At 39.6% G+C, this 12,770-nt stretch overlaps 1 protein-coding gene and 1 pseudogene across 1 annotated transcript in view; one reads left to right on the top strand and one right to left on the bottom strand.

Annotated features, from left to right (window-relative positions):
- The window catches only part of LOC131277014 (zinc finger protein 334-like), a 266,430-nt pseudogene that overhangs the window by 92,044 nt on the left and 161,616 nt on the right, over positions 1-12,770 (top strand).
- LOC101431340 (zinc finger protein 420-like) overlaps positions 1-12,770 on the bottom strand; it is a 39,671-nt gene that overhangs the window by 22,360 nt on the left and 4,541 nt on the right. Inside the window, exon 2 of the mRNA XM_058290623.2 lies at positions 11,815-11,986. The gene's annotated coding sequence lies outside the window, so the exon portion shown is untranslated. The remainder of the gene's footprint in view (positions 1-11,814; positions 11,987-12,770) is intronic.

The following is a 12,770-nucleotide window of genomic DNA, read 5'->3' as shown; positions in this document are numbered from 1 at the left end:
CCCATGCACAATGAGTGCACCCTGTAAGGAGAGCCATGCCATGTGAAAAAAAGTGCAGCCTACCCAGGAGTGGCACCACACACACAGAGAGCTGACACAGCAAGACGATGCAGCAAAAAGAGACAAAGATTCCTGGCGCCACTGACAAGAATACAAGCAGACACAGAAGAACACAAAGCAAATGGACACAGATAGCAGACAACTGGGGTGGGGGAAGGGGAGAGAAATCAAATTAAAAATAAATCTTAAAAAAAAGTAGGAGATTCCCAAATGCTCCACACCCTCCTCTCCCACAATTTCCCACAATAACAGCATCCTTCATTAGTGTGGTACATTTGTTGCAATTGATGAACACATATTGGAATATTGTCACTAAGTGTGGATTATAGTTTACATTATAGTTTAAACTTTTTGCCATGCATTTTTGTACATTATCACAGATATATAATGGCCTATATCCATCACTGAAACATCATTTAGAACAATTCCAGTGTCCCCAAAATGCCAACATATTGCACCTAATTTTTTTTCAGATATTTTGATTACATAAACATTACATAAAAAAATAGGTGATTCCCATATGCCCTAATCCCCACACATCCCACATCTTCCCACATTAACAAGTCCTTCATTAATGTGGTACATCCACTGCAATTGAGGAACACATTTTGTAGCACTGCCAATACGCATGAATTAAAGTTTACATTCCAGTTTATTTACACTCTAACCCACACAATTCTGTAGGTTATGGCAAGATATACACTAGCTTGCTCTGTCATTACAAAGTCATTCAGGACAATTCCCAAGTTTCAAAAATGCCCCTTTATTACTCCTGTTTTCCCTCTCCCATCCCTCAGAACCTCCAGTGGCCACTGCCTCCACATCAATGGTATAATTCCTTCCACTGCTAGGATCACAATAGGTCTAAGCAGAAAACCAGTAAGTCTACTTTAGTCCATAGTTCATTCCCCAATCCTGAGGATTCTGGGATGGTGATGTTCATTCCACTTCAAGTTGAGAGAGGGCTGTGGGTGGGGCAAGATGGCATTTGAGTGAGTGCACCTCATAATCTCTTCTGCAAAGAAGTGGCTGAATAGGGTCGGAGTCCTGCTGGACAAGGCTGTTTCGGGTGCTTGCAGGGCAGGAGGTGTCCGGATGTTGATTGGGTGAGACAGTGACAGAAGAGTTTCTTGCAAGAGGTAGAATTTTGGGTCTCTTACATGGAGGTCAGAAGTTGTGGGTGGGACCCTTCCCCCTAGGGCTTGCAGCCGGGCTGTGGCAATTCCTGAAAACTTTGTTGTGCTGAGGTGTTCCCCAAACCCAGAGCAGGTTGTTTCAGGGGCTTGCAAGGCAGGAGGTGTCTGGATGTTCATTTGGTAAGACAGTGACAGAAGAGATTCTTGTGAGAGGTGGAATTTTGGGTTTCTGACATGAAGGTCAGAAGTTGTGGGTGGGACCCCTCCCCTTAGGGTTGGCACCCGGCTGTGACAATCCCTGAAAACTCTGTTGTGCTGCGGTGTTGCCAAACCCTGTGCTAACCAGATGAGTGGTTCCCAGATCTGTATCCCCTAAACACTGGTAGACCACGCTCCAGAAACTCACACACCTTGAGTCTGCAATATTATGGACTTCCCATTCCTGAATCCACCATGCCCTGAAATCCACCTGAGGCCCTTGATTACCCTAACCCTCTGCATTTTTTTGTTGTTGTTCTTTTTTCTGTCCTTGAGATTGGAGGAGTGTACCAGCTGACCTGGGGAGAGTCTGGGAAGAAAGGAGAGGTGAATCTTCTGAGGAAGGCCAATTTACCTCAAAGTCCTGGGATAGGAAACTTGGTCTGTGACAAGGTGAAGTCAGAAAATCAATTAGACCTTCCCTAGCACACTGAAGGGGGAGGGACTATAGGAGGTGTTATCCAAGCTTCCAATTGCATGTTGGGAGTTTCTGGTGAGGTGTAGGTGCTCTCACACTGGAAATAAAGAGTCATAGTCTTCTGTGTTGAGTTGGTTCAACAAGGGCCCACTTGTGTCTCTACCAGACTTCTCAGGCTTTCCTGCAGCCCTGGGAGACAGAGAAGTGAGGAAGGGAGAAAGGGGGAAGATCAGATCCCTAAGTGTTTTATTAAGATTGGATAAGGAAATATGACCCATGTATATACTGTCTACAAGAAACACATCTTAGACCCAGGCATTCAAGGAGGTTGAAAGTGAATGGCTGGAAAACAATCTTACAAGCAAACAATAACCAAAAAAAAGGCAGGAGCAGCTATATTAATATCACACAAAATAGACTTTAAATATGAAATGATTATGAGGGACAAAGATGGAAACTACATATTAGTGAAAGGGATAATCTTTCAAGAGAATGAAAAATAAATATTTATGCTCCTAACAAGGACACCTCCAAACACATGAGGCAAACACTGAAAAAACAGTGAAAGAATAGATGTCTCTACAATTATAGTGGGAGACTTTAATATATCACTATCAACTTTGGACAGAACATCTCAAAAGAGAATCAATAAAGAAACAAAAACTTTGAAGAGTATATTAGAAGAGCTGGACCTAATAGACATATACGGATCATTACACCCAAATACAGCAGGATATACATTTTTCGCAAGTGCACATGGATCATTCTCCAAGATAGACCATATGCTAGGCCACAAAGAAAGGTTCAGTGCATTCAGAAAGATCAAATAACATCTCTGATCACAGTGGCATCAAGCTGGAAATCTGCAAGGGCCAGAGGCCCAGATTTCACACCAAGATATGGAAATTAAACAGCACACTCTTAGAGAAAGAGTGGGTCAAAGAAGAAATCTCAAAAGAAATTAAGAATTACCTTGAAACTATGAAAATGCTAAAACAACATACCAAAATTTATGGGATGCAGCAAAAGCAGTACTGAGAGGGAAATTTTTAGCCATAAATCCATACATCAAAAAAGAAGAAAGAACAAAAATTGAAGAACCAACTGCACATTTGGAGGAATTAGTGAAAAAACAACAAAGAATCCCCACAGAAACAGGAAAGAAAGAAAAAAGATAAGAGCAGAACTAAATGAAATAGAAATAAGAAAACACTTGAAAAGATAAACAAAACCAAGAGCTGGTTCTTTGAGAAGATCAATAAAATTGACAAACCCTTAGCTAGACTAACAAAGAAAATAAGAGAGAAGATGCAAATACACAAAATAAGAAATGAGAAAGGAGATATCATCACTAACCCCACAGAAATAAAGACTATCATAAGAGCAACTTTGAAAAACTATATTCAAACAAAAATGACAATTCAGAGAAAATGGACAAATTCCTAGAACCACATAAGCAGTCTATATTAATGAAAGAAGAAATTGATGATCTCAAAAAAACAATCACAAGTAAAGAGATATAATCAGTCATTAAAAACCTCCCAACTAAGAAGAGTCCCAGGCCAGACGGCTTCACGGATGAATTTTACAAAATATTGCAGAAAGAACTAACACAAAACTTGCTGAAACACTTGCAAAAAATCAAAACAGAAGGAACATTACCTAACTCATTCTATGATGCCGACCTTACCCTTGTACCAAAGCCAAACAAAGACACTACAAGAAAGAAAAATTACAGACCAATTTCTCTAATGAACCTAGAGGCTAGACGCAAAAATCCTCAACAAAATACTTGCTAACCATATTCAACAACACTTTAAATGAATTATACACCATGACCAAGTAGGATTCATTACAGGTATGCAAGGATAGTTCAACATAAGAAAATCAATCAATGTAATACACCATGTAACAGATTGGAGGAAAAAAATCACATGATTATATCTATAGATGTAGAAAAAGCATTTGACAAAATACAGCACCCTTTCATGATAAAAATACTGCAAAAGATTGGAATACAAGGAAATTTTCTGAACATGGTAAAGAGTATATATGAAAATGCTACAGCCAACATCATTTATAACTGTGAAATCCTTAAAGCTTTCCTCCAAGACCAGGAACAAAACAAGGATGAACATTATCACCTCTTCTATTTTACACTGTCTTAGAAGTACTTGCTTGAGAACTGAGACAAGAACCAGATATGAAAGGCATTCAAATTGGAAAGGAAGAAGTAAAATTTCATTATTTGCAAATGACATGATCCTATACATAGAAAACCCTGAGAGGTCTACAAGAAAGTTTCTAGAACTCATAAATGAGTTTAGTAAAGTCACAGGTTATAAGATCAATGTGAAAAATCAGTAGCATTTCTGTAAACCAATAATGAGCAAGCTCAGGAGGAAATCAAGAAACAAATACCATTTAATAGTAAATTAAAAATCAAATACCTAGGAATAAACTTAACTAAAGATGTAAAAAGCTTATACATAGAGAACTACACAACACTGTTCAAGGAAATCAAAGAAGACCTAAATAAATGGAAGAATATTCCCTGTTCATGGATGGGAAGACAAAATATTAAGATATCTATCCTACCAAAACTTGATCAATGCAATCCCAATAAAAATCAACACAGCATTCTTTAAGGAACTAGACAAACTAGCTATGAAATTTATTTGAAAAGGAAAGAGGCGCTGAATAGTCAGACATATTGAAAAAGAAAAACAAAATTGGAGGAATCACAACACCTGACTTCAAAACATATTACAAAGCTACAGTAGTGAAAACAGCATGGTATTGGCACAAGGAGAGATACATAGACCAAAGGAACTGAATTGAGAGTTCTAATATAGATCCTCATATATATAGTCATATAATATTCAAGAAAGCTGGGAAAAACTCTTAACTGGGAGAGAATGGCCTATTCAAAAAATGGTGCCTAGAGAACTGGATACCCATATGTAAAAGAATGAAAGAGGATTACCAACTCACACCTTACACAAAAATCAACTCAAGATGGAGCAAAGACCTAAATATAAGAGCCAAGACATAAAAACTTTGGAAAGCAGTGTAGGGAAGCATCTACAGGAACTTTTAATGTTACAGGAAATGGCTTCATGACCCTCACACCAAAAGCACTAGGAGCAAAAGAACAAATGGATAAATGGGACTTACTAAAAATTGAAGCCTTCTGCACCTCAAAGGAGTTTGTCAAGAAAGTGAAAAGAGAGCCTACACAATGGGAGAAAATATTTGGTAACCATACATCTAATAGGAGATTTATAACCTGCATATATAAAGAACTCCTATATCTCAAAAATAAAAAGACAAAAAACCCATTTAAAAAATGGGAAAAAGATTAAACAGACACTTCTCCAAAGAAGAAATACAAATAGCTAAAAAGGATATGAAAAAAAATCCTCCAAATCTCTAGCAATTAGGGAAGTGCAAATCAAAACTACAATGAGATACCATTTTATTCCCATAAGATTGGCAGCTATGAAAAAAACAGAAAACTACAAATGCTGGAGAGGATGTGGAGGAATGGAAACACTCATCCACTGCTGGTGGGAAGGCAGAAGGATCCAGCCATTCTGGAGGACATTTTGTTTTTCAAAAAACTAGCTATAGATTTGCCATATGACCCAGCAATTCCACTGCTGGGTATAAACTGAATAGAACTGAAAACAAGGACACAAACCGATATATGCACACCAATGTTCTTAGCAGCATTGTCCACTATTGCCAAAAGTTGGAATCAACCCAATGCCCATCAACAGATGAATGGATAAATAAAATGTGCTATATGCATACAATGGAATACTACTCAGCTTTAAGCACGAATACACTACAAACACATGTGATAACATGGATGAATCTTGAGAACCTTATGTTGAGTGAAGCAAGCCAGGCATTGAAGGACAAACACTACATGACCTCAATGATATGAAATAAGTAAACCAAGCTGCCTCAGAGAGCTAGAGCTTGAATGATAGGGTTAAAGGAAATTGGGGGTAGAGGAAGGATGTAAGCTGACACCTACATGGGTGAAATCTATGATAAGCTGGAGGTAAGTATTTGTACAAGGAAGGGATAAAATGGGGGAATAGGGTTACCTTTGGGTGGGGCTTTGTGGTCTTGAGGGAGGCTTGGGATGGGAGGATGCGTAATATTGCCCAAGAAACTGGGGGAAGGGTGGGGCAACATATGAACATAGGAGATTGTCAGGTGTTCGTTGAAAGTATAAGGCTGAGAAAACCTTTTCAAAAATATAATAAGGAAGTTTACCTGTTTAAGATGCTTAAAGGGGATAATCTGATGCAGGACAGGCTCCTACGGAGTGTGTGAGTGCTCATTTTGCCATAGTGGGTTATATCACTGGATAGAGACCTATATAATGAGAGTGAAGGTATACCCACATCCTGGGCAGGACTGATGTTCTCAAATAGAGAGAATTGTATCTCTCAAGAGAAATGGTGGCTCCCAATGCATTAGGGCAGTTGAACATGTCAAGCCCTCAATGCTGTTGTAAGTATCTCTGAACATGGCTCTTCAAGCAATGAAGATTGGGTGTCACTGTGGGCCCTAAGGGGAGGGGGAAAGAGGTATTGAATAGATGGAATCCATGTAAGTGTGTGGGTAATAGAAGTGTTGAACAAGATTATGCAAGGATGGATATAAGACATGTTAAATTACACCAAAAATATATAGGGGCTGATAGGCTAAAATGTAAATCATAATGTAAAACTTAAGATAACTAAAAATTAAGAATATTGTATAGTCTAAAATATAAACCACAATGTAAGCCCAAATGTTACCTTGTTTGAAAGCTATTATCTCAATATCTGTACATCAGTTTCAGTAAATATAATATGAATATGTAAAAAGATTATTGCTGTGGAAGGGAAAAGGGTTTTATGTTGGATATGTGGGAGTACTGTATATTGCATACATGAATTACTGTGATCTAAAACATTTGTGAAGATAAGCTTAATAATTATGGAAAAAAAGGGAAACAAGAGGATGTAGACACTGAGGAAAAGACAGAAGTTGGCTTGCCAATTTGCACACAGGGTAACACTTACTGCAGTGATGGAAGGCAAAACATCAAAAACAAAGCTTTTGCATTTTAAAACTTTTTGATACCCCAATTAATTTTTACCTTAATTTTTCTAAATTAATATGTATTCTATAACTAACCTTTAAACTCACCACTATATTCCATTTTACTATTGATGGAACCTGGAAATATATTGTGCTTCATCTTTGAAGAAGTTTACGGTTATAGAGAGGTTCAACAATGGCAGGGGAGGAATACTGGTTTGGGATGTTATTCACAGGGGACACATGGTTGGCAGGGAGTTCTCCAGGACATATATCCAGGGTACATAAAAATGTTTGGATATTTTCATAGTGATTACACTAAAAACAACAACTGAGGGAGTGCTGAGTTCCTAGCCAGGGGAGCTCTATCACAGTCCCTAAAGGAACAGCAACAATACCCCAAGTGCAATGGCAAAGACCAAAAAAGAAGGAAGGGCCATCAATCAGCCCTTGATACTAATGACTATGCTTGTGAGCTTGTACACCTGATATAAGAACAAGGCCTAGAGCTGCAGTGTGCCTAAGAGTTACCTCCTGAGAGCCTCAAAGTTGCTCAAATGTGGCCACTCTGAAAGCCAAACTCAGCATGTAAATGTGTTGCCTTCCCTCCGGTGTGGGACATGACTCCTGGGAATGAGCCTCCCTGGTACAGAGGGATTACTACCAACTACCAGGTGATGATGCAACTAGAAAATGACCTTGAATAAAAGGGTCAACTCGGACCAGCAGAATATCTCAATCTACATATAATACCAGGAGTTATAAATGCTTTTTGACCTGAAGAAAAGGGGGAAATGGAAAGGAAAATGAGTTTTTATGGCTATGTGTCTCCAAAAAGAGGCAGGAGGTTATCAGATGGGTTGCCCTTATGCACACCTCAGCAGAGTCCCAGAGACAAGTAAAGTAGATACAACCCCAGGTATTGGTTCTTCTGAGGGCTACAGAGACCCACAGGTCATGGCAGATGGAGTTCAGTGCCATGTCAGCTGGCCCTACTTTGGAGTTTGTGTTTCTGTGTGATGGAGCTGGACTCAGATGTGATCTTTTTCCGTAAGCCTCTCCTGTTACTTTTACTGGATCTGTAGTTGGTGCTGGAGTTTAGTGTATACCCAGGGGACCCAAATCTCTGGACTGACCATGTGACAGCCAGGCCCTGAGCCTCAGCAGACTAGCAACTCCTACTCTCTGGTTTTTGGACTTACCACACTCAGCTACATGGAGTTGAAGAATGTCAACCACCACACCAGGGAGCCAAGAGTGCCTACGACTGAAAGCAGGAGAATTGCATCCAGCATCCTTGTGGAATCTAAGCCCCCTCTTGATATAGATGTCAAGTGGACACAACCATTCCAAGCTCCACAGGATGGAGGAATAGAGTATGGATTAGAGTGGACTTACTGATATTCTATTCATGAAGTATTGTGATTAGTAATCAAAGAAAATGTGGAATTGGTGTGGAGAAATTGGCCACGGTGGCTGCTGGGAGAAGGGAATGGGAGGAAGAGATGTGATAGGGGGCATTTTTGGGTGTTGGAGTTGTCCTGGGTGGTGCTGCAGGGACAGTTACTGGACATTGTATGTCCTCCCATGGTCCACTGGGTGGACTGTGTGCTATTGTGTGGACCATTGACCATGAGGTGCAGCAGTGCTCAGATGTATTCACCAAGTGCAATGAATGTCTCATGATGATGGAGGAGGTTGTTGTTATGGGGGGAGGAGTGGGATGAAGGGGGTGGAGGGTGTGTGGGGACCTCATATTTTTTTAATGTAACATTAAAAAAAAAGACAAAAAAAGAGAGAGGGCTATGATCCATTAGGGCTGATGAATGGAAATCTCTTGCTCGCAGCTATAAACTTTCTTGGTTCTTTGATATGGAAATTGTCCATTCTCACCTCCTTGTTAGTTGTCCTAGGTGGGTCCAATGAACTGGAGAGTAAATGTTACAACTGCATTGAGATTCAGGGCCCAGCTGGCACAAAGACAGCCCAAAGATTTAAGTCTCTTGGATGTACACCTACCAACTCTAATACTAATTATAGGTTCAAATTCAAGAACAGAAGAACCATGTGTAGGGAAATCACAACTAAGTCCAACTCTATCACGTTGGGGAGCATAAATTCCAAAGTAGGGCACATTGGCAAGGCACCAAACTCCTGATCTATCTGACCTGACTATAGTGTCTGGATGTCTTCAGAGACCCAAGGAGCCCTGCTATTTGGAAAAGTAGCTATTTTGACAGTAATTGAGATCCTGCTGAGACATGCATAATCATAACCTCTGCAATGGCCTCCCAACCCACTTTGAAGTCTCTTGGCCATATAAACTCATTTGTCTTTTACATTTTCCCCCTTTTGGTCAAGGTCTTTTTCCAAGAACATTTCTGATGTCATTGTATTTACCCAATGTGTCAATAGATAACTTATTATTTTCCATATCTGCCCACATACGAAGTGACTTTAATTTTCTGTCATGTTTATTACTGCATGTGACACAGCACATTACTAAGCTCTCACTTATGACTAATACACAATCACAACTCTTAGTGCTTTCAAATATATCTGGGAAAAAGACTATATCTTGATAATTGAGTCATTCTTCCATCTCCCATAATCACTTCAAGTCCCATAGCTTGAATCCATATATTCTCACATTTCATATTACTTTTACCAGAGGAGATTAACCCCATAATAACTAGGTGAATGATGTCATTTTTAAAAATCACCTCAACTTGGTACCATGATGTCTACAGTTATTCCTGCATTCATACCCATTAGTTACTCCTCTCTCATTGAAGAGCCTTGTCACCTCTTTTAAGTTGAATATCACCAAGAGAATTACAGGCTTCCCTGTTCCTTTTTGAAGACATTACTAGCAACTGCTCTCTCTTATCACACTCAATCACCTCATCATTTAACCTTATTGTTTCTTTTATGAACCAAAATGCCCCTTGTGTCTATTTCATCTCTTGTGCCTGATCTCCTTTTCCTTCTTTCATAGTCAATCTACATAAGCACTTTTATGCTTTACTCACACACCTTAAAGAATGAGTTAGGGGAAGCAGACTTGGCCCAGTGGTTAGGGCATCCACCTACCACATGGGAGGTCCGCGGTTCAAACCCCAGGCCTCCTTGACCTGTGTGCAGTTGGCCCATGTGCAGTGCTGATGCATGCAAGGAGTGCCCTGCCATGAAGGGGTGTCCCCCAAGTAGGGGAGCCCCATGTGCAAGGAGTGTGCCCCATAAGAGAGCTGCCCAGTGCGAAAGAAAGTGCAGCCTGCCCAGGAATGGCAGCGCACACACAGAGAGCTGACACAAGATGACACAACAAAAAGAGACACAGATTCCCATGCCGCTGACAACAACAGAAGCGGACAAAGAAGATGCAGCAAATAGAAACAGAGAACAGACAACCAAGGTGGAGGGTTGGAAGGGGAGATGAAGGAAGGAAGGAAGGAGGGAGGGAGGAGGGAGGGAGAGAGGGAGAGAGGGAGAGAGAGAGGGAAGGAGGGAGGGAGGGAGGGAGGGAAGGAGGGAAGGAGAGGAGGAAGGAGGGAAGGAGAGGAGGAAGGAGGGAAGGAGAGGAGGAAGGAAGGAAGGAAGGAAGGAAGGAAGGAAGGAGGGAAGGAAGGAAGGAAGGAAGGAAGGAAGGAAGGAAGGAAGGAAGGAAGGAAGGAAGGAAGGAAGGAAGGAAGGAAGGAAGGAAGGAAATCTTAAAAAAAAAAAAAGAGTTAGTAGCATGACAGGCTTCCTCTTAAGTAAATCATGCTACCATCTCCAATAAGTTCCCCATGAATAAATCCAGTGTGTGTGCTTCAGTCTATAACTTGGAAGTAAAGAATTGGACCTTTTGGGAACTTTCTTTTTCCTAGACTTCTCTGACAGTTCAGTCCCAAGTGTATTCCTTCTTGTGTTCTGCATGGCCATACTCAAACAGCATTATTAGACCATCTCAAGGCTGAATTGTATGTAGCCCCCTTTCTCTCCCACTTCTGTACACTATCATGACAATCACACATCTATTCAATGGCTTTAATTTACTCCACTGTTGGCTCAAAACTGAGTGTACATCTCTATTTTCATAGGTAAAGGCAAAAAATCCAACATAACTCAAAACAATAATATCACCAGGAGCCCACAAATCTAAAATAAATTCTTTTTCTAGAGCTAACTCTCCGATTAACCTAGACATCACCCAAGGTGAATATAATCAAGATATGCCACTTTAACAAAGTATTTCCTTCAAATTAAGTAATTTTAAGTTAGGACTTCTCCAGGCACCCAAGGATTGAATAAGAATTCATTTCTCAGAAACATTCAAATACATTCATATTAGTTATTATTTCAGCACTGAACACTCTAACCACCCTTCATTTCTGTGGAAATCTTTAAAATCTTCCCACGTCATCCTCATGTTCTTTTAGTCTTTGTTTTGTCATTTCCTGAGAGATCTCATCACTGAACCCCAACCAAAAGTATCCTTTGCCCTTCCTATAGCCTATATTAAAATTCTACTATTCCTTCAGGTCACTCATATAATTTTTCACTGTACTATTATTCATTTGTTTGTTCATATTTTGGTCTCTCCCCTGGTCTAAATGCATAAAATCCTTCCTTGAGTAGTAATATATTAAAAAAGTCTCCCTTTGGAAATGAGCAAATAATTATAAATCCAGAAATATTAGATATCCACAATAACTTTACCTGACCTCAAATTGCCTTTATCCAACTGCCTGTAAATTATACATTCTGATTAAAAAGTAAATCATTTACAAAAAGTAAATAACACATTCTGATTAAAAGGTACATCATTTGCAAAATAAATGAGTACTCTCCCACCTGGTTAAAATTCTCTCCCTTATTCATGAGAATCCAAATGAACTGAGAATGCAAGGAAACCAAGTCTTAATGAGGCTTTCATCACAAGTGTAGTTCAGAGCTTCTTTCTCTCTAGAAAAACCAGCACTTTGATGGCAAACTCTCTTTTAATGTAGTTGTAACAGCATCAGTCCTGTAATTCAAAAGACAAAATTAGATTAACACAGATGTTAGTTAAGATAAATCTACTCAATGCACACCTTGTGTCATTCACTTCCTTCTAAAACTCTCAAAACCAACCTTTCTGCTTTTTCAAAGATATGTCACACTTTTATGGATTTTGGTTGTCCTGGGCAAGTACTCTAAAGCACCTATAGCAAAAAGTTTCTTATTAATCTGTATATCTAAGAGGAATGGAAATCTACCAATATTTTCTGAGTCACCATTGTGACTATATTTGTGCCGAAGAAACAAGGAAAAATTTTATTGTTCTAGAGTGTCTATACTTTACTATCAGTGTATACACTGATTGCATAAGGCAGCCATCCACAATTTTCTTCCACCGAAAAGGATGAACTCTGTACCCTTACCCAACCCTGCTTTCCATCAGAAGAAAATTCAGTGAACAGGTATAACAGGGGTTCTTAACCATTTTTGTTCCAAGGACGCCTTTGCCAGTCAGGTGAACAATATGGACCCCTACTCAGAATGTAGCAGCACATAATTTTATGACACAACATCAGCATGTCTTTAAATTATAATTTTCAATTCAAATTCACAGAGCCCCTGAAAACCTGCTCCTGAAATCTCCACAGACCCTGGTTTAGAGTCCCTGGTCTACAGTGATTTCATCATGCTCTGGAAGCAAAGAGGGTTCCTCACATCTGGTATGCCAGTTGAAAATTGTGGACAAGTAAGTTATCTCCTTTCTGTCATTTTATTTCCATATGCAGTTACTATTATTAAGATAAAGGTTT

This window comes from Dasypus novemcinctus, chromosome 31 (genome assembly GCF_030445035.2).
Source record: "Dasypus novemcinctus isolate mDasNov1 chromosome 31, mDasNov1.1.hap2, whole genome shotgun sequence".
NCBI lineage: Eukaryota > Metazoa > Chordata > Mammalia > Cingulata > Dasypodidae > Dasypus > Dasypus novemcinctus.
The sequence above is the reverse complement of the archived record's forward strand: the minus strand, read 5'-3'. Positions and strand labels throughout refer to the sequence as shown.